The sequence below is a fragment of the Alligator mississippiensis genome, chromosome 1, assembly GCF_030867095.1.
Source record: "Alligator mississippiensis isolate rAllMis1 chromosome 1, rAllMis1, whole genome shotgun sequence".
In the NCBI taxonomy this organism is placed as follows: Eukaryota; Metazoa; Chordata; order Crocodylia; family Alligatoridae; genus Alligator; species Alligator mississippiensis.
The window spans coordinates 199,422,996-199,446,187 of record NC_081824.1 but is presented as its reverse complement, the minus strand read 5'-3'; the positions used below and the strand labels follow the sequence as shown (position 1 = coordinate 199,446,187).

The 23,192-nt window shown below is 42.8% G+C and overlaps 1 protein-coding gene across 1 annotated transcript in view; it reads right to left on the bottom strand.

Moving 5' to 3' along the window:
- The window catches only part of SOCS5 (suppressor of cytokine signaling 5), a 119,606-nt gene that overhangs the window by 51,521 nt on the left and 44,893 nt on the right, over positions 1–23,192 (bottom strand). The gene's annotated exons all lie outside the window — the stretch shown is intronic.

Genomic DNA, 23,192 nt, shown 5'->3' with positions numbered 1-23,192 from the left:
GAAACTGCACCTCAAGCTGCAGACAAGCAAAACTCATGACATGGGTGACCATGTGTGTGTTAAGGCACAGCAGGGTGAAAGCTGCAAGCCTCATAGCCCCTGCTGAGGCCATGAAGTCTGCCAGCTGTCGAGGAGATAGGTGCAGGGCTTCTGGGTTCTGGGGTCCTGCACCTCTGGCTGCTGACAGGCAAAACTCGTGACATGGGTGCTAGTGGGACTGTCTGTCTTGGGGCACGGGGATTGAAAGCTGCAGGCCTACTAGGGCCTGCTGCAGCCACAAAGCCTGCCATCTGTTGAGGAGATAGGTGCAGGGGGAGTCTGGGTTCTGGGGCCCTGCACCTCTGGCTGCTGACAGGCAAAACTCGTGACATGGGTGGGTGACACTGTGTGTGTGTTAAGGTGAACCCTCACTCAACTGACACCCAGGCAGAAAGCAGGGCAGTTCAAACAATGCTGCCTTTTATGCAGTTTTTCCATCCCTCCCCCAGAGCACTGGGATTGGAAGAGACCTCAGGAAAAGATGAGTCACTGGCAGCTACGCAGTCAATAATGAGAGCACTCCTTCCCCCCCTTCCCCTTCCCTCTCCTTACTTTAGCTTCTGTTTCCCTGCAGGCAAGCCCAGCTTGACCTTCAAAATGTTTCAAAAATTTTGAAATGTTTTAACTTGCCTTGTTTCATTTTGAGGCTGTTTCGAAGCTCTGTTTCGTTTTGATTTTGCTGTTTCAAGCTCGAAAGGAGTTGAAACGGCTTCGAAACGAAACTGCTGGCAAAATTTCACACAGCCCTACCATTGATTACTACTCTCTGAGCCTGATGCTTCAGCCAGTTTTCTATCCACCTTACAGTCCATTCATCCAGCCCATACTTTCTTAGCTTGCCTGCAAGAATGTTGAGAGAGACAGTATCAAAAGCCTTACTAAAAATCAAGGTATACCACATCCACCAGTCTCCGCATAGCCACAGAGCTAGTCACCTCATCATAGAAGGCAATCAGGTTGGTTAGGCATGACTTGCCCTTGCTGAATCCATGCTGACTGTTCCTAATCACCCTCTTCTCATCCAAGCACTTAGAAATGGACTCCTTGAGGATGTGCTCCATGATTTTTCCAGGGACTGAGGTGAGGCTGACTGGTCAGTAGTTCCTTGGATCCTCCTTTTTCCCTTTCTTAAATATAGACACTATGTTTGCCCTTTTCCAATGGTCTGGGACCTCTCCCAATCACCATGGCTTTTCAAAGATGATGGCTAATGGCTCTAAAACAACATCAGCCAACTCCCTCAGGTTCCATCTGGCCCCATAGACTTGTATATGTCCACCTTTTCTAAGTAGTCCCTAACCTATTCATTCATCACCGTTGGCTGCTTACTTCCTCCCCAAACTGTGCTGCCTGGTGTAGTCTGGGAGCTGAGCATGCCTGTGAAGACTGAGGCAAAAAAGGCATTGAGTACTTCAGCCTCTTTTGCAACCTCTGTCACAAGGCTGCCTCTCCCATTCAGTAAGGGATCCACACTTTCCCTGACCCTCCTTTTGCTACTGACATACTTGTAGAAACCCTTCTTGTTACCCTCACATCCCTTGCTAGCTGCAACTCCAATTGCACTTTGGCCTTCCCGATTTCATCCTTGCATGCCTGAGCAATGCTCTTATATTCTTCCCTACTTATTTCTCCATGTTTCCACTTCTTAAAAGTTTCCTTTTTTGTGACTGTAACAGGGGGCTTTCTCAAGGTCAGTCTGCCATTGGCCCGCCTACCTGTTTCTGGGCCAACCACCCGCCTCCTCGTCTGTCACGCCTTGTTGTTTCTTAATTGGTTCTAAGGCGGGAGGCTGCCCATTCTTGCCCTGATGCCAGGGGGCACTATCTGCGGCTCCATTCCTCCCCTATGCTGCAGCCCAAGCCTCGCATATGGCATCCAGGTGACATAATGCTCCCGGCCTACAGCCGAACCGAGCTTAGCCCTTGTTGTCAGGCCTCAGACACACATGCATTCATACCACCCTTCTCTTACTACGGCCTCTCACACTCCACCCCCTCTCACAGGGTCTCTTTCATGCATTGACAATTTATACTGCTTTGCTCCCTCTCGGAGTGGGCCCCTTTGGCCATAGGTTTTATCTAGCACACACCTTGGGTGGGTGGCAGGTGTACTGTCTTTTGGGCCTGTCCCGCAACCCTCACCGGGGTAGTGGCAAGCCAATTACCCAACTGGAGCCAAGCTTGCCCTGTCCCCTCCTGGGGCAACTCCATACAAACCCATACACATACACACCAGGCTCCTAGCCCTCTGGTTCCCCCTCCATACCCACCCCCTCACTGGGGCCTACCCTTACTGGGACTCCACATCTTCTATCCCCTCACTGGGACTACAGGGCTTCCCTCCCCAGTGCGGGATCAGGTGGCCATAGCCATGCCTGGCCCCAGCTGCTACTGACAGTGATGTGGAGGCTAGGGGTTATTGAGGCACCCCAACCTGCCTTCCACCAGGGTGGTAACTGGTCAGGTATTTCCTGGAGGTTCCTGTGCCACTGGGAGCCCAACCAGGCCACCTGCTCCCTGCAGTTTTAGGTCATGCCCAGGAGCAGGAGCCTCCAAACCAACCCCCTAAGCTTCTGCCCTTACTTCCAAGATGTTTTGTACAGCCTTTCACCCAGGCATTGTTTTTGCCTGGCCTGCCAGCAGAGAACTGCTCTGTTTATATAGGCAGTCAGAGTTTTAAAATGGTCACTGTAATCAAGCACCTGCTGGGTGTTTGGCTGAGCCCTTAAGGTGGCAGGCACCAACAGTGCCCTGCCACAGTGACTTAGTTTACTGAAGAGTTCCCTGCTAAGTCAAGCTTGTCTTCTGCCATGCTTGCTAGTCATCTTGTGCATTGGGATGGTTTGTTCCTGCACTGTCAGTAAAGCTTCTTTAAAGTATAGCCAGTTCTCCTGGACTCCTTTCCCCCTCAGACTCGCTTCCCAGGGGAATCTTGCCTGTGAGTTTCCCAAGCTAGTTAAAATCTGCTTTTCTGAAGTCCAGGGTCCTTACTCTGCTGCTCTCCATCCTTTCTTTCCTCAGGATCCTGAACTAAATCATCTCATAGTCATTGCTGCCCAAGCTGCTATCCACTATTACATTTCCCTACCAATTCTGCCCTGTTTGCGAGCAGCAGGTCAAGAAGAGCATGGCCCCTAATTGGCCATTCCAGCTCTTGCACCAGGAAGTTGTCCCCAACACTCTCCAAAAACTTCCTGGCTTGAGGAATCCATTAAGTAGCCACATCCATTATTAAGTAGCCAGATTGCATCAGCTTTGAAAAATTGAATAGCACAGCTATTCAAAAGTATAACAAACATACACTTTAGTGTAGTCTACAAGCTAAAAGGTCTATACAGTTTAAAATATACTTGTCTGCATTTTACATAATGCTTAACTGCTCTCATGAAAAATAAGTAGCAACAATAAAAGAACAGACATTCACCGAAAGAGAAAAAAAATCACAATACACGTTAACAGTACTATGCTGTTGAAGCATGCCAAAGCATTCAGAATCTATATACAGACAAAGCTGCTAAAATGCATTTGGATTTAAGAAATAGAACAGCAGTTGTGAGAAAGGATCAGTCTATACCAGGGGTTTTCATCCTTTTTTAAGGAGTGTGCCGCTTCTGTGGATACATGGAGCAGGGAGTGGGGTGGTGACGGCAGTTACACACAGAGCAGAAGGGGGCTTGCATGTGGTGTGGGGTGGTGAATGGTGGCTGCAGCCACCGTGTGCAAGCTCCCCTCTCCCATGTCTGGCTGGCTGGGCAGCACCTGTGCAGCCCATATAGGAGAGCCGCTGCCCTTGTCCTCCCACCCCGGCCCTGCTTCTGGGAAGTGGCAGTGTAGGTAGCGGCAGCACTCATTCCCCACCCACCTGTGCATACCCCCTAGCACCTTTCCAAGTACCCCTGGGGGTACGCGTACCCCCTGGTTAACAACCCTTGGTCTATACCATATCTAGGATCATTTCTGGGGGTTGCTCTTCACCAGTCAGAGCATGAACCCACCCCTGCATCCTCATCCATATCTTACCTTGCAGTCCAAACCAAGGCCATACACACTATGCATCTTGTTTCTCAAGCAGAGTACTTCAGGAATTAGGCTCATTTCTCCTGCACTTGGCTCTAATTATAGCTAGTAAAGACCAGAAGTGGGGGTGCGGAAGTCTAGAAAATGGAATTGGGAAATTGCTCCAGGCTTGTGACACCTGCAAGAGTTCCAAATACACCGCAGGTGCAGGCTGGAGGAGACTTCAATCCAGACTTCCAAGGTCCAGCTAGACTTTTGCAGGGGGTTGAGCAAAGGGCTTTGCAGTATAAACAATTGCAAGGTTTGAGTTTGAGAGCAGTCTTAAGGTTGATCCTGATTAATAATGAAGAGGTTATCCATATGTCCAGAATTCTGAAAGCAGTGCATCATGGAAAGAGAGACTCGGGCCTCATTTACAGTAGAAAATTGTACTGGCATAGTTAAGGTAGTGAAACACCTGATGTGGGCACAATAGGATTGGGACAAGTGGTTTATATGGATGTAGCTATTTGTGAATAAAGGCCCCAAATGTGTCCATACTTGTGTAGCAGTAAACAAACAAACATCACACCCTCACTACCATACTTCTACCAGAACAACTTTCAAGTGCAGATCAGGCTGTACTCTCAGAAAGATTAAGGGGCAAATTTTCAATGCTACAAAGGGTAACTGGGTATCCCAAAATAGTGTACTACAGGACCCTAGACTTCCTGGAGAACTGATTGGCTGTAGTTAATCTGTGTAAATTATTTGATAGGTTAAAGGCTGTTATTGGAATAGTGAATTAGCACGTCAAGTGCAGACACATTTTGTAAAATCATCTTCAAGGCAGTGCATTTATTAGAATTTTCTGAGGGGTTGCTCCTAGGCAGGGCTGGCATCCTGACTTATTTTAAAGTAGCCCAACTCTTCCCACTAGAAGAAAGAGTTTTTAGTCACTTGTAACATTCCTGAACCTGTTGGGCTGAAATGTTCTCTGCCAGATATCTGCAATCATTTGACCATTTTGGATTTAAAAAAAAAAATCACCCAAAATGGTTTATCTATATCTGAGAAGAAAACCAGAGAAGTATTCAGGGTTTTGACACATTTAAAAAAAAAGTTGGGCAACCTTCATTTGAGCTTCTCTAACTTTGCATCAGAGACATGAAATTTGTGAGGGAAGTGAGCTTTGGATCAAGGAACCACAATGACATTGCCAAGAGCATCAGTTGCAGTTATCAGCTGCAGAAGCTCACATGATCTGCGGTGCCAGGAACAGGGATCCCAGAGCTTCCTGACTTCCTGGACAGATGGCTCCTAGGACGACTGGAACAGGAGTCCTATAGGCTGTAGTTGCTATACAACCATGATTCATTCTTGAAGTAGGTCTGTCCCTGGCACTAAAAGAGGCAGAAGTCCCATAAGGGAAAAGAAATGAGATCATGTAATTAAAGACTGAATTGCAAGACATGCATTAAAATGGATGAATGAACATTGCATAGGCAACCTCAGTTTTGCTATTCCTAATTTCTGTGGGCTTGATTTTGCAAGCTAAGTAATGTACTCTTAATGTAGTTTTTGGGTAATGTGGAAAGAAGCCCTGAAATAAATATGAATCTAGGCCCTGATCCAGACAGACAGACAGACAGACAGACAGACAGACAGACAGACAGACAGACAGACAGACAGGATACTGTGTCCAGTTTTGGGCTCCACAATTCAAAAAGGATGTGGAGAAGCTTGAGAGAGTCCAGAGAAGAGCCACGCGCATGATCAGAGGTCAGGGAAGCAGACCCTACGATGACAGGCTGAGACCCCTGGGGCTCTTTAGCCTAGAAAAGCGCAGGCTCAGGGGTGATCTGATGGCCACCTACAAGTTTATCAGGGGTGACCACCAGTATCTGGGGGAACGTTTGTTCACCAGAGCGCCCCAAGGGATGACGAGGTCGAATGGTCACAAACTACTTCAAGATCGTTTTAGGCTGGACATAAGGAAGAATTTCTTAACTGTCTGAGCCCCCAAGGTCTGGAACAGCCTGCCACCGGAGGTGGTTCAAGCGCCTTCATTGAACACCTTCAAGATGAAACTGGATGCTCATCTTGCTGGGATCCTATGACCCCAGCTGACTTCCTGCCCTTTGGGCGGGGGGCTGGACTCGATGATCTTCCGAGGTCCCTTCCAGCCCTAATGTCTATGAAATCTATGAAATCTATGAAACCTACTGACTTCACTGCAGAGTCAAAGCCACATTTTTAAAAGCATCAGTGAGTACATACATTGGGAAAAAAATTTCAGTAGCACTTTATATGCCAGTTATTCAAGCCACTTTGGTATCAATCGCATCCCAAGGAGATAGTGTTTGTGACTAGTAGATCAGTAAACAATAAAGGATACATTGCATTTATGGTGTAATTCTTTGAGAAAATGCAATCTCTTAAATCCCCTCCATCTCATTCTAACATGGGAAAGTTTATGTCATAGTCTTCCTACTAAGAGGGCTTTAGATAGAATACAGTTAATGCCTCTCTATGTCTTCATGTTAGAGCATGGGGATACAAGGCCTCAAAATCAATTTCCAGGTGTGCTTATAAGCCTGTATACCAGAAGCTTCTACAAATCATCCAGTTTTCCTCCAGAAGGAGCCACCACCTGCCCTACCTTTATTGAAGGCTCACTGCTAGCTACTTACCCCCAGTAAGGGGTAAATAAAGCAGCTTTCTCTTTCTTTGTTGCCTTCCCAGCTTTCTAAAAAGCACGTCCACTAATCAAGTCTCACCTTAGTAAAGATCACAGAGCTTAAATGTTAGCATGTGAACAGCTCAGGAAGCCTAATTCCTGGTAGTAGCAGCATCATGATTAACTGGTAGGTTGGCTCCTACCCTTTGAGACCAAAGAGCAAGACAATTGCTGTTGGAGAAGGTTCAAGACTGTGGATAGGCTTCTTCTATGCAAAAATGAAGTTTATTTTCTACCTATGGGGACTTTTTACCATCTTTAAATTTTCCCTGAGCCTGAGGAAGGGTGTGCACGCCCAGAAGGTTGCAGAAAAAGATTTTTTTTTGTTGAGATTTCTTAGTTGGTCTAATAAAAGGTATCATCTCTGAACCAAGACTTCTAAAGTTTTACATTTCATCTTCCATTAGTCAAATTTATGGGATGGATCAACATTCAACCCTGCAGTCAGGTAAGGTTAGTGCTCCTTGTGCTGCAGCTCTAGGAAGTGGGGAATGAAAAAATCCCCACCTGTAAGCAAGTGGGCAGGGAACTGGAAGAACTGGTATGAGATGGAAAACAAATTGCAGCCTACAGAGGCATCTTCAACTTGTGCAGGCAGTATTCTCAGGAATAAATGCCTCTAAGTCACAACTTTTTCCCAGGGCTCTCCTGGGGAGCCAAGCTGCATCCTTAATATTTCACTCCTATATAGTGCTTTAAATGTAAAGCACTTTGAGATCAACTGATTATCTTAATTTCATAGACAGGGAAGCAGAGACACAGCAAAGCCAAGTGAGTTGCTGTAGCAGGAAGCTTGGCATTCCTACTACTTTAAGAGCAGACAAGCTGCAGATAAAGCAGGTGGCAGATGTGGCAGGAGCCACCTGACCCAAAAGGAGACTGACTGGGCTTGCAGCATATAAACCCAGGCCTGAGTTGGGCAGGCAGCCTGGCCCTGGAGGCTGCTGACAGAACATCTCCTGGGCGCATGATTGCTGCAGCTCCTGAATAATACCTAGGAGCCAGGGTGGGCTCAAGGACAGAATCAGAACAAACTAAGACCTGGGAATAGGACAGGAGCGAATGAGTGCTTGCTTGGGAATCTGAGGCAGCTTCACTTTTCTTAAAGGTATAAGCACATCAAGGCATGGCAGAAAAATAGATGGGGAGAATCAGGGTAAAGTAAGGGCTGAGTAGACACTAGCAGGTGTCATAGCCACCCCTGGGACAGGTCTTTATTACAATTGCAAAAGATCCCACAACAAATCCACGGAAGAATGAGGAATAGAACAATGCAGGGTTCTTGAGTCCCAGCCCAGCCCTCTCTACAGCAGTGGTGCTCAAATTTTTGACCCCGTGGGCCAGATGAGTGGCCTGGGGTCAGTTTTCTGGCCAGATTGAGCCTCATGCACCAGGATCAGGCCCAGCACCACCCCTTTCCCTGCCCCAAGTGCTGAGATTGGTTTCTGGGGGCCTGGTACCATTCTCCTCCTGCCAGTATCGGTCCCTGGGGGCCTGGCAGCACCCCCCTTTGACATCCCAGCATGGCTGGATTGGGTCCCAGGGGCCTGATGCCACTCACATCTAGATTGGGCCCTGCCATCCCTGTCTGGCCCTGCATGCTGGGATTGGGCACCTGATCGAAGGAAGGCCTTCAATACAGTATCCCACCCCATACTGGTGAACAAGTTAAAAGGCTGTGACTTGGATGACTACACAGTCCGGTGGGTGGCGAATTGGCTAGAGGGTCATACCCAGAGAGTCGTAGTGGATGGGTTGGTATCGACCTGGAAGGGTGTGGGCAGTGGGGTCCCGCATGACGAACAGAACCAAGGAGGTGATACTTCCCCTCTATCGGGCGCTGGTCAGACCGCAGTTGGAGTACTGTGTGCAATTTTGGGCGCCGGACTTCAAGAGGGATGCGGATAACCTGGAGAGGGTCCAGAGAAGGGCCACACGTATGGTTAAGGGCTTGCAGGCCAAGCCCTATGAGGAGAGACTAGGGCACCTGGACCTCTTCAGCCTCCACGAGAGAAGGTTGAGAGGCGACCTTGTGGCTGCCTATAAGTTCATCATGGGGGCACAGAAGGGAATTGGTGAAGTTTTATTCACCAAGGCACCCCTGGGGGTTACAAGAAATAATGGCCACAAGCTAGCAGAGAGCAGATTTAGACTGGACATTAGGAAGAACTTTTTCACAGTTCGAGTGGCCAAGGTCTGGAATGGGCTCCCAAGGGAGGTGGTGCTCTCCCCTACCCTGGGGGTCTTCAAGAGGAGGTTCGATGGGCAGCTAGCTGGGGTCATCTGAACCCAGCACTCTTTCCTGCCTATGCAGGGGTCGGACTCGATGATCTATTGAGGTCCCTTCCGACCCTAACATCTATGATCCAGCATGCAGGGCCTCAAGAGTCTAGAAATTTAGGGGAGTAATTTAACTGCTCTCCTGTCACTTAATTTCCAGACCTGTGTAGAGTCCCATGGGCCAGATGACATGGTGTTGTGGGCTGGACGTAGCCTGTGGGCTGGGGGTTGAGCACTCTGGCTCTATACAATGCAGAAACTCCCCTTTTCTCTGTTGTCTATTAACATGACAGTTGGGTTCAACCAGCTTGACCAACGATGTCACACAACTATAGCAAAGGAGATGTTTGTTCTTTGCATGTGCTGTATGATTCATGGAAATATAATTGAAATGACTTATTATTAAACATAAAGTTGCCTGGAAATTTGAGAAGTCAAACCATGTTTGTGAGACACATCCCTTCATGTGGAATAGGCAACTCTAACCAAGAGGGTTTTAGTAGCAAAGTGATACAGTAGGTATCTAACAACATTAATCCTTGACAGCAACCTTGTTTGCTCTGGACATGATCTTGTCACATCATTTACTATATAATTTCTAATCAGATAGAAAAATAATCAGCGGCACGTGAGATTGTAATGTTATCAAACATCAAAGCACTGGGATTTACATATGCAAGTTTGGAGTCAGGGCATGGGAGCCTGCATGGATTCTGAGCCTGTCTAAATACACCCCTCTCCTCCAGCACCTACTTATTCCAGAAGACAAAGCTTGTTACTTACACAAGCAGTCGAAGGATACCTCAAGTGAATTGGTCTCGGCTAGAAGGATTGGGTAAAACCTTTATGCTCTCATGGGCTTTTGAGTGGAGTCTTGCACAAGCACATAAATATATAATACTATGTTCAGTAACTAAAAAGAAATTCCCTCCGCCCACATTTTCTGCAAGAATCTCTGCACTGTTTAAGAAATCACATCCTGTTCTGCATCGTATCCAGAGGACACTGTCCTAAAAACACAAAACACTCTTACTCTTCACCTTCATCTTTCCCCCCCTCTCTTCCCCGACCCTGTTCTGGATATCATCAGGTAAGTCACTTCACCTCTCTGTGTCTTGTTTTCTCCTGTCTACAAGCAGGGATAGTAACAATTCTTATGTGAATGGTCTTTTGAAAGGCAATTGATGAGAGCTACATACCTTCTATTACAAGGTAGTGTAAGGAAATTTTAAACTGGTGTCTGATGACAGAGCCCGGAACCCTCCGGTATTTAGTTTTTTTGATTTGTAGCAAATAATAATTGTCCAAGTATGAAAAGTTCTGATTGACAGAACTGGAAAGCAAAGCAAAAGCAAACAGCAGTGCCTGCTTCTGCAGACGCCTGCTTCAATGCCGACACAGAAAGACCTGCTGGAGAGCCAAGAGTAAAATTTAAGCTCCGTGTTGATTCAGCGCTTAGCAGTCTCTGAAGAAAGTGCAAGATGACAATGGTGAATGAGGTAATAATGCTTGTACTACTTTAATCCTTGTCTGTTGTAAATGAAAAAGGAAGTATCCACATGGGCCTGATGTTATTCATGCAGAAGCTATGGCAGATATGGTACATTCTTGCTCCTTAACCTCTAGTTAGGACTGTAGAATATAGGATGAAGTATACCATGAAGTCTGTCAACAAAACTCCATGTTGGAACTATAACTTTGTATTGTTTCAGTTTTTGTAAGAAAAGAAGAAATCAATAGGACAGTACAACCAAGTAATGCTTTCATTGTGGGAGCAAATAGCTGTCAAATAAGCTCTTAGCAGAAACCAAGAGAACTCTCTGGGCACTGATTGTGATTTCAAATTCAAGTAAGTGACAGAGAACGAATGCTGGCTTTTCACTGACCCATTCACCACTCCATATGTCAGGGAACGAAATCAATGGAGACCCATGACATAAGGGTTAAATACCAACTTCAATACAGGAAAATGCACTTAAAGTGTACTTTGTTGCCAAATATTCAGTGCACCACTACAAATATTTGAAAAAGGTCATTTTTGACACAGATGTGATTAAATCAGAACTATGAGTTGAAATAGGACATTGAGGAAGATGGTCAGGAGTAAAGAGCAGCCCAAACTCAGTTAACCTTAGAGACTGCCATTAGAGTTAGCTAACCCCTGTTTGGCCTATATGAGTTCATACATTTACTCTCATGTTTCCGTTTATCAGTATTTTTGAAGAGCCAGGCATGGTATAGCGTGCAGTAGAATCATATAACACAAATGGAGGATTGGCGTGAAATACCTTATGTGACTGTGCTGCAAGACTCCAAACCGTAGTTTCCTCTGATGACAAAATGATCTCTTAGAAATGTCCACTGTTCTTTGATAACCTTAAATCCCTGGTTGGAAACTCTAGTTTGCCAGATGGATCTTGTTTTCTGTTCAACTACCTGATTTCCTTTTCTTTTGATGGATTCTAGTCTCTCTGCTTAACTTAGGACTTCGTAAAAAAAGTTTCTTTTTAGCATACCTCTTGGAGGTTTATACAATGGCAACATGGGTAGATGGTGAACTTCTTGACATTAGGCCTGTTGAAACTCAAAAGGTTAATCCTGAATGCAAAATGAACATCCTACACTGCCTAGGGATTACAGGCTGGACAACCTCTACTCATCTGGTGTAAGCAATTTACTGCAAGTGAATTTCTAATACAAGGCCAAATTTTGCACTTTGAAAAATCCATCAAAAATGTGTCGGTCTAAAATTCAAAATTAGGAGGGCTGGTCTTGGGCCAAAGTACTTCTACTGTTTGAAGTGAATTGAGTGATTGTGGCGTCTGATAAAGTAAATATTCAGATTATAAAATTCTGAGAGAGGTTTTTTTGGGTTGTTTGGGGGGGTTTTTTTCTGGATAATAGTAAGAAGCTAGAGAAACCACTTAGTTTATGGGGAACATTTAACTGAACTCTATCACACAACAAAGTTTAACTGATTAAAATCTTATTTCAAAAACTATTGCAACATCAGAATGAGTGGGCAGCTCTGGAAAGCTGTTTTCAGCTCATCAGAACAGCGCCCAGGAAAAAGTGCCAAAAGAGTCCAGTTGCTCCCTCCAAATCACACACTCCCCTGTTTAAGGTCCAAAGTGAGAGGGGAGCTTGATAGGCTAATTGCTCTGGAAATTAAAGAGCAAAAACTACTCAAGTACGTGTGCTTGTTGGACGTTGCTGAAAATATGTCTGGAGTGAGCTAGAATACTGAAATAAATAGGTCAAATGAGAGTATTTTCCACTTCCGCAGTGAAAGAATTGTAGAAAAATATTTGGCATCAGCCATTTCACCACTTGATTGGTCAGCACAGTTCTGTCAGATGCCTTAGAAAAATGCATCGTTTTGTGTATACTCATACACTCTTCTGGGGGAACACTTTTTTGAGGCTACTGTTCAGGTTGCATTTGACAGTTAAGGCACTTCAGAGAAAGAAAGCAAGGTTCTTTGTGTGAATCTGGTATCTTTTATTGGTCTAGTACAGGGGCGGGCAATTATTTTGGGTAGAGGATCAATTACTGAGTTTTGGCAAGCCATCGAGGGCTGCATGACAGGCAGCCAGGGGCAGATAAATATTAATTTTCTAAATATTTTAGGGGTCCCACGGGCCAGATGGAATGGCCTGGCAGGCCGCATCTGGCCCACAGGCCACATTTTGCCCACCCGTGGTCTAGTAAAAGATCAGATTCACCCAAAGAACCTTGTCTGCCTATGTCCTTAGACCAACACGGGTACAACCTACACCCCTTCAGAGAAGAACGCACACAGGCATGCACGCATGTGTGGACCCCCTTTCCCCCCACTTTTCATGGTATAAAAATGTGGTAACATTTACCTAGATAACATTTCATTTGAGGAAGAAAGTAAAGGCTGCAAACAGCTTTGAAAGGGACCAGAAAGCTAGTTTGAAGCTAAACAACAATGCAAGGTCAACTTGGAGGAAGTTTAAAAGAAAAAATCCCAGGTACGCAGGTAAGACTGAGGTGATCACTGAAATGCTTGCACGAATGGACATGGAGGAATATAAAGATTCCTCAAAAGGATGCGCTGTTTAGGGAAATTCTTGCCTACCCTGGCTGCCCCACCCAGCAATCTACAGCAATACTTGATGACTGCGGAAAGTGGGTTTACCAGCAATAATACTTACATCTCATTGAACCTTTACTACTGTGACGCGAGATAGCCCACACATCTCTAGAACAAGTTCTAAGTTGTTTGACCAGGCAAAGTCTAGATACAAATAGCACTGCTAACCCAGGAGATCCAGTCTTTTGGTTTGTCATCTTTAGGCAAGAGCTCAAAAGCCTGCAAAGGAAGGTGAATCTCTTAAAAGCTTCACCAATCCTGAAAGTTGACGAGACAGCAGAAGCCTCTCTCTTGGCTGAGGAAGGCTCAGGGCTAGAAGGCTGGTGATGAACAGATAGTCAATAATTTCCAGATTTCAATACATCAGTGATTTAACTTAGAATCAGAAATTTGGGTAGGTCCAAATTTAGAGTGGGGAAAAAAAAAGTCTGAGGTCACAGCAAATCATTCGTATCCCAAACGGTTAAAACTCTAAACCCATTAAATACAGTGGAACCCAGATCATTGGTATTGGGATGGCTCACAACCTGCTTAATTCACAGCCAGCTGCTGAATTTGGGAAGATCTACTCAGCTATTTGCTGCAGCATTTCACTTCAAAGGATTCGGCTCTCCAGTCAGCCAGAGGTCATCAGTGATCATGCTCAGCTAATTGCGGGAAGCAGCACCTTATGAGAAAACCAGTACACACAGCTGGAACACCCCGTGGTCCTACACAACTCTCTGCTATGCCTCTGCATACCCCTGGCAGGTTCACAAACCCTCATCTTTACAGGTGAGGTAAGGTACCTAACCTGGAGAAACATCTAGCTTCTATGGTGTCACCTCTTTTCCTCCATTTAACATTTTAATAGAGGACAACTGCATCCTACATAAAACTGCAGAAGATGTACTTTAAAAAGCCAGGCAGAGAGCATCCCCCACTAATAGCTAAAATAAACTATTTAGTGAATTAAATAAATGGCAGTAAACTACTTGTATTTCCTAAATAGCACCCCCTTTCTCTCCTCTCTGCCTTTCTGTGTGAGAGAGTGTGTCAAGGCATTTTAAGTACAGCACCTGAAGTCATAACCCAGAGATCGACATGTAGGGGAGGATATGTTCAGGGGACTTGTAAGCAGTTGTTCTCACACACCTGTTAGTGGTGGAGAGTCTCCTTTTTGCTGCACAAGTGATATTAAAAATTCTTAAAAAATGGGGAAAGTATTCAGCTGGCAATTCTCTAAAGCTGGCAATTTTCAAGAACACAGCCCACAGGATAGATCTGGCCCACAGAGCTGGGTCATCCGGCCTGCAAGTTTTGTCCTGACGCTGGCTGTGACCAGAGACCTTCCTGCAGCAGCAGCCAAGCACCTGGGTGAGAGCTGCAGGGCAGAAGCCCCATCAGCACTGTGGGAACAGGCCCGGCACTGTGGCTTACTCTTGCAACAGGAGCCATACACCTGTGATACCATGCTTTTTTCTGCAGCGTTGCTGGGGCTGTAGTGTTGCTGCTCTCACCCAGTGCCTGCCTGCCGCGGCGGGAACAAGCTGCAGTGCCCCAGCACCACCGCAGGAACAAGCCGTGCACTTGGCTGTAAGTACCATCTGTGCGTCAAGTTTGCTTGGCAAAAATATGCGTCTCTCGGTAGTCACTCTTCAGCTCCGAAACACTCTTCCCACTGAGGCCTACCAGAGCCCAAGCCTAGACAGATTTCAGGAGCAGAGTAAGACTTTCTTGCTTAGACAAGCTATTACCAGGCAGATGTTAAGCTTTAGGTTATTGTCTGGGGAATAATTTATGTTTTTATGACTTATTGGAAGCTGCCCCAAGCCTTTTTTGGAGTGTGCAGCCAGCCCAGATTACCCAAATATTAAACTAATATATAGCCTTAAAATAATTAACTTTTAACTTCCTAAAATGCCTCTGGGTTATTAATCTTTAGACTATAGTCTTCCAGATGTATGACTTACAGTACTTCACTGAACAGACTGTGGGAACGAGCCAAAGGATGGAGCTAGATAATCCTGAAGTGTTTTCTATCAGTATGTTCCCTAATGTGCTTTTGTAAATGGATTTTGCTTATTTTACAAATTGGGAAATTGAGGCAGGGAGATTAAATTTAAGACTTCCCCCTCAACCACCCAACAAGTCAGTGAGAAACCTAAACAACCCAAGTCTCCTGTGTCCAAGACCAGTTAACTATCAAGGGGGCCACACAGCTATCTTGGTGTCGACTGATTCCCCCTTCATGTCTTCGGCAAATTTATGCACCCGCTCCCCATGCTTGATATTGAAATAGGCTTATCTATTTTCCAGAGTGGCCTGACATGGATTATATATATAAAGCACACTGAGGTGCAGCACTCCATAACTACCTACTTCTCATTTTTTATGGGCTCTAGAACAGCCTGTCCTAGGTAACATACCCTAAAACATTGCTTCCCAAATTTTTCCACAGCACGATCCCATTTCCTCAGCATGGCCCCTCACTGCCAATGCATAGTCTGCCACCACATCTGCTGATCTTGTGACCCCGCTTGTGGTCGTGACCCAGTTTGTTATAGTTAGACTTTAGGGCAGCGGTTCCCAATCTCATGGGTGGTGCATAACCCTAGGCATGCTTCAGTCCACAGATGTCACCCAAACACACATTAGACACTGACAGTAAAGGTGAAAAAGAACTCGTATGCTACTCACACCAGGGCCTATCTAGAACAAGTTGGGGTAGAGATGCACCTTACAGACTACCAAGTTATGTTCCCACTGGCCCTCCCTGCAACCAACCTTTAGGGAGTTTGCATGTGTTGTCATTATTCCTGCACAAACAGGTGCATAAGGCAGAAGTCAAATGGTACCAATATTCCAGGTTCACGTTTCCATGTCTGTTACATTCAGATTAAAGCATTGTGAGCTTCATGGTCAGCCTCTCTTCTGATGCCAAGAGTCAACAAAAAGAGTTGTCTAGATCACCTAATACTAGGGTCTCTTCTTTTGGGCTAAATTTGTATCATTTCAGGTACTAGTGGCCATTATAGGAGCTCTTCATTACTTATTCCATGAGTCCATTTGACACTGTAATAATGATGGTTCCCTTCCACTACTGTAGTGGGCAAAACTAAGTAAGGTAGGAGAGAAACCTGGTCAAGCCTTGAGTTACAAAACAGGGACAAATTTCCTTGCACTAAGTTTAAGAGAAACCCACAGATCACTAGAAGTATGATCAGCAGAAATAAAGCCCAACACTTCAGAGAAACAACTCTTCATTTTTTTTTAAATCTCTGTTTAGTCTTGCATTGTAGTGCACTGTGTTCATTACATACTACATTAAATAAGGTTTAGATGTTCATGTTCAGCACTTAATGATAGTATTGGCAGGATACCATATCTGAAACTAGTACAAATAGAAACTCATTTACTAAAAGTTTTAGAAGAATTGAAGAAGGTGAGGAATCTAGAGAAATAAAATTGTTTCCAGATCTCTTAATTTACATACTTTAAACTGAGTAGCAGATTGGGAATAAATTTGACTAGCTACCATGACTTTTTTCATCCTGGGATTGTGCATCTCAAAACGCTTTTACTAGTTGGTGCTTATAATGCAGTTTGTTTCCTGTATGGTTTGCTTGCATGTGCATGTATATGTATATATAGCAAAAGAAACAGTGGGGTAAACTATGCCTATCTGTTAAAATAGGACAGCTATGGGTAATAGCTACCAAATTTGCGACTTTGTGATTTTCATAGAAACTGCAAATTTGGTAGGTCCCTAGTGAACAAGCATGGGGATTATCATGAAAATGCTAGAAAACAGCCAGCAAGCGTGTGTGTGGGGGGGGGGGGGGGGGGGGGGGGGGGAGGGTGTCAGCTGAAAACAGGTGGAAAGCCCTGGCATCCTGAAGCACAGGGGAGGGAGGGGGGATATTTTCAGCACAGCAAAATGGGCTACCCTATACCTGATTGGTTGAGGGGGCCCCAGAAGTCCTGCCCCCTTCAGAGATTGACAGATGGCCATCCACCAATTTCCAGGGAGCGATGGGATTTCTGGGGCTCCTCGGCCAGAGGCATGGGGTGTGGCAGGGGAGCCAGCATGCTCAACTGCAAAAGTGGCAACCAGTGTTGCCCTTGGACTACAAAAATTGGGGGGCAGCCCCTGAAAATTAGGTAGGTCCCTAATTAAGGCTAATGTAATGCTTGTAAATTTTCCTTACTCTAAAATACAAGATATACCTTGGCACCCAGTTACAAATACAAATTAGTTGGGTGAAGAAACATTTAAGCGGCAGTGGGTTAAAACCACAGATGCCAGTGACGCCTCAAACTAACAAAGCATGAAGTTATACAAGTTGCTGGCATCAAGCAAGCTCCATTATTGGCTCCAAGCAGTGCGTTCGAGGACTCTAGCTCACTTCATCCAAGTATGTATTATATGCTTGTTAGCCAGCTCCTTGAGTGCCACACGAGGTTTCCAGTGGCAGTTTCAAATGGGATGTTGGGAACAGGTCCAAGAGACCATATGGGTGCCACTTTTCTGGACATGTGTCAAGTACTGCATCACTGAAGCAAGAGTCTTTTTTTACAATGATTAAATAGTCTTGTAAGAATAAAAGGCTTTTGGCAAGTATATTCAGTTGGTATTTGAATTAATCTTAGGCAACAATGGGCCGGTACAGTACCAATATTTCGTTTCCCAACAATTTAGAGTATGAGCATTAAAAAAATTAGGAATGTTTTATAAAAAGGGCTCTCAAAGTACTCAAGCTTCTCTATCAGTGGTTCTCTTTGTCATTAGACTCAAGTCACCCCTCGGAGAATGCCAGCTTTTAGCTTTCACTCCTTTCTTGTCTATGAAAAAAATAAGAAAGGATGTTTCTGTTGCAGAAACTCAGGAAGACCATAACAGGTCAGAATGTTTGGACGCTATGCATTTCCATTTGACACATCTTGGTTTATCTTGTAAATTATGTGTAGGTGTTTACACACCTAACAGTGTTAGTATTGTGCATCACCCTTAAAAGGATCTTGTGACACCCTGGTTGAGAATCACTGCCCTATACGTTTAGTTTAAAAATAAAATATATGCTGCCTCATTTTCCAAAAAACAGAACCTGTAAATATTACACACTTTTTCTGGAGGATTACATCCAAGAAAATCTCACAAAAGAAAGTCCAACTACTGGTGTATTTTTCCTCTCGGGCCAATGTGAAAAATGTTGTAACAGACAAGTTCAAGCTTCTTTACTTTATACAAGCTAACCAGGTAAATTCAGTTTGTTAGCACTAAATTTGTGCATAACAAGTAAAATTTGTAACATGAAAACAACATTGTATGTATACAATTATATATTTATTGTATTTAAGACAAAAAGTATGACGCACCAAGATTTTCAGCTTATATCAAGAAAGTGTGTTGACCTTAAGAAGCTAGTTTTGTAATTATCATGATTGTTATATAAGCTCAAAGTGAAAATGTATTTAGCTTAAAAACAGGAAAAACATATATACAGAAATAAAATTTGTAGGATACTAATAACCTTAAAGCGTAATTGTCAGGTTAACAGACCCAAAATGTTAAGTTTTGTGAAAATGTTTTACAAAATTGAAAACAAAGGAAATATTTCAGTACTTAAAATTTCAAGATGATTTTTTTTTTAATTAACAGAAATCAAAGCAGTATGCAAATTAAGGAGTTGAATGAAAGTGACCAGTTAATTTTCAACTGAAAATATGATGAACCCTAAAAAATTTTTAAAGCATAAAATTAGATCTTCACATAAGGTTCTAATATCCCCAAATCTAAAAACAGGAGAGGAGACTTGTTCTAATGTATGCAATTGTAACCTGACAATAACCCTTTAATTTTCCACAAAAGAAAATTTTATATACTCTCACATATTTCCATGACAACATAACATCAACTTAGTTTCTTTTAAAGCTATCACAGCAGAATTCTAAATATTCATTATAACTTAAAAGTGAGAAACTGCACCAAACTAGGTAAGGCATTTGAAGGTAACCTTGTGTGATGGACATGAAAAAGTGACAAGTTCTCTGTATATCCCTGCAATTATGAAAAAGCCATAGCATTTATTGCAATACATCACATTTTTGCAAGTGTCCCTACAGTTTCTCTCAGCTTTGTAAGATTTGAAATGTAAAGTGATTTTGTTTACTGGACTACAGTCAAACTGTAGTGAAACTGATTTTCCAACTTATTTAGGTTTCTCTAGTAGTCATGGACAGAAGACACATGGACTGATCGAGAGATGCTTGGCCATAACAAAAATGTGATTATCTACAGCACATAACTGCAACTTGAGAAAACTGATGCCCTCTGCCCCTCCTCTCCCTTCCAAGTGGTCAATGCTTGAAATCAGGGGAATGACAACAAGAATAAAGAGGAATATTTATTCCTATTTATGGAATTTTTTTTTTGCAGGCATACAAAATAGGGAACAGATTTTAAAAGTTAATTAGCATACATATGTGAAATTTTAAGCTCTTTTTGGAGGTACCATCATTAATAAATTTTAAACATTTTTTTTGTTGTTTTTTTTTTTTTTTTTTACAAGCCTACCAACATAAGATTTCCTATGAAGGATTACAGAGAAATGGACAACCTCAATCAATAGTTCAAGCCAAAAGAGACATTTTCATAACTTAAAATTTGAGTGGTCTAAAATGGAACAGAAATATTATAATTTAAAGCATATGCAGTCATGGAAAACCTCAGTACTGTGATTATAGGAGACCTGCACACATTTGAAATAGTTACTAATTATGGTTCCAAAAATAAATACAGTTGTATTAATACTGTGCTGCAGTTGAGCTTAATAAAATCACCTAAGAATGCTCATTTGAGTTTCAACCTTGCAAGGTGCTCAGCATCTTTTATGGTTGCCCAGCTCTTTGCAGGATTGATCCCTATATGCAATCTTAATATTTGTTATGACTACTAAGTGTTCAGTAAATCCTTAGTAGCAAATCAGTTTAATGAGGAGACGAAAGCACCAAAATATTTTTGGCTCATTAAAATACATTCAGCTTTTTTTCTTGTTCCCAACAGGTGCAGACTCAGTTAAATATTGATTTAATCAAGTAATGGAATATAAGAAGGTCAGGAGGAAGTCTAGTGCTGTTTTCAACTACTGGTACCAAACAAAAATAATATACAAGTAAGCTTCCAAAGACTAAAGTCAGAAGCATCTAACACTGCCTTGCAAGTTGTCTTTGACATTATTTACCCATTGTGCACTCTAACCACATTCAGTCTCTGGATCTATTATTTGGCTTTCAGTAAGAGAGCTATGACTACCAGAGGAAACAAATGCTAGATTTTGTAGCACATTATTGTAAGAAATCATTTGAAAATTAAAGTGGCATTGGAGAGGAGCATAAGTGCAAAATAAAACACATTAGTTAGGTATTTTTTTTCCCCCTCCCCAATAGAAACGCAAATAATATTCAAGTGTGTTTTACTTCAGTCCCATTAACTGAAGGGAACACTAACAAAAATATGCAAATAGATAAGATAGCATAACAGGGGTAAAGTGACCCTTTCCTAATATCTGGCAGTTCAATGCAGATCTGTGAAAGAAGTGACCCTTGCTATTGTCCACACAGTAAACTTACCATCCTTGCCAACACCAGCCTCAAAGCATGTCCCTTGCTCTCTGTATGCTGCCTCCCATCTGCGGAAGCAGTGAAAGAGTACTTCAGGTGACGTAGATTACTACTGCTGAGCAACAGGGCCTATCAGCCCATCCCCAAGCTAATTAGGCTACCTGTATGGTCACGGCTACACAGCTTCCAATTTACTCTCAGGGGCAGGAAGTTTATCACAGACCTTGCCTTCATAATTTACATCTTTTTTTGTTGTTGTTTTTTTTAAAAAAAGAAAAAAGTTGGGGGCGGGGAGTTTCACTTTAATGCAGGAAGAGCTTTGGACCTCTGAAGTGTCACAGATACTAATAAGAATATTTTTAGGAGGACTGATATAAACAAGTTCAGTCAAACTTGCATGGAGCCTTAGATGTGGGAGGAATCAAAACAAGTTTTATTCCAAGGCAGAGAATAGGAGTTATGGGGGTATTCATAAGATTGTATTCTATACTGCTAAAACTCTGACTGCAATGACTCTTACCAAATATTACCTACTCATGTTGCAGAACCCCCCAAGTACATATGGGCCCAGTAATCAGGACAGTTTTAAATTATGCCAGCATATTTTAAACCAGAGACATACTCTTCAGTGTCACAGGTCATTTGTGCCCTATTTCTGAAGAGTGAAGTTTTCATACAGACACAATATAAGATGACAAAGTATAAAGCAGGAACTTTATCCTAAGTCATCTTGTGCCAGCCTAATTTTGTAGCATTCAGTACCTCAAAAGCTTTGTTCCTTTAAAGCTGAGAATAAAGGAACTCAAGGGTTAATGAAAAAAATCTGGAAAAAATATTTTTAGAGCAGTCATAATTCATGCCAATTTTGAAAACTGTGTTTTTAAAACTTGAGCAGACTAGTTTCCTAAAGATATTTCCTGTGAGGTAAAAAACTATAAGTTGAGATGGTTTCTTTTTTATATGGTTTAAAATTTAAAGGGGGCAAGAAATTCTTTCCATATTAGACCAAAACAACAGCTTACAAAAAATGCACAAGCAAGCTTTCCAATACTAGGTTTTTAAAACCCTCAAGTTGGCAGTAAGTTAAAAGGAGCGTACTCTTGAACATGTGGGTATGGCTACAGCTAAAATCTGATAAGCCGGTTTCTCTGTCTAAAGCCTGCAGTAGACCTAAAATGTCCAACCCCCAAGTCCCAGATCCCCTCTGCTGGGGCAAAATTTGGGTAGGAACCGACTTCAGAGTAGAGTATCACTACTAAGAGGAAGCTATGAAATGAACACATCCAGAATCTGAATCCAACTGAGGGAATACAGAGAAGGAGACAGTGAAGGTACACTTGGGTGCAATTTCACGCTGGTGATTTTTTTTTTTTTTTTTTTTTAAATGTAAGCAGCTAGGCTTAGCACAGATTTTAAACCAGAAGTTGCATATTCAATGACACACACACACACACACACACACGACTCAGAACTTAAGTGACTATTAGCACATTGGTACACATGCTTACATAAAACTTAGTGAGAAGTATATACATGTTCTAAACAAACGTTCATTTTAACAGTTGAAATATTTCATAACACAAAAAAGCATATCAGTTAATACAAAAAAAATGCAAAACAGGATCACCAAGTTTCCACAAGCATCATATGCGTTTTAAAGTGCTTTCTGGGTGTTTCAAATTAACCCCATTCAATATGATCCTGTATAGCACTCTTCCAGTCATTACATAATTGGTTTAATTTTACTTGTCTTTTCAGGTGCACTGTGAAGTCCAGAAAAAACTGATGACCTATTACTGATACACAATATTTATTCTCTACCAGTATAATCATATACAGTGTTAAACAAATTTAGATGAAATTCTCAAATACTTTGGTTTAACCTTAGTTTGGGATAATTATTTGATGAAACAAAAATCACATCCCTCCACCCTTTGATCTAAAAAGGGACAAATTGACAGGATTCTTTGGTTAAAAAAACCCCCACAATATTTGGGGATTTCAGATGTGTGTGTGCTTATTAAAAGTGGTCTTAACAAATGATGTTGCTACACTGCCAATTTACGCAGCCTAAGAACTACTCCTGATATAGCAGAGAATATCAAAATATTGATTTCATCTAGTAAATCAGTTCTACAGGTTGAAATATCATCAGCAACCTCTACAGGGGACTATAAGTATCTTTAAAAACTTTACCTGTTTTTCTGCCATTTATTTTTTTATGTTGTAAATACTTCAAACTGCTTAAATTTCATGACATACAATTATTTTTCAGTGACCGTCAAAACATTATTCAACAGTGTACACTGTCTGGGTTCTCATAAAAAATGTAACATTTGACAGTCAGAGATATTGTGCTCTGACAAACCAATATTTAACTGCACAGAATTTGTGCGTTAACTCTACTAATTACTAG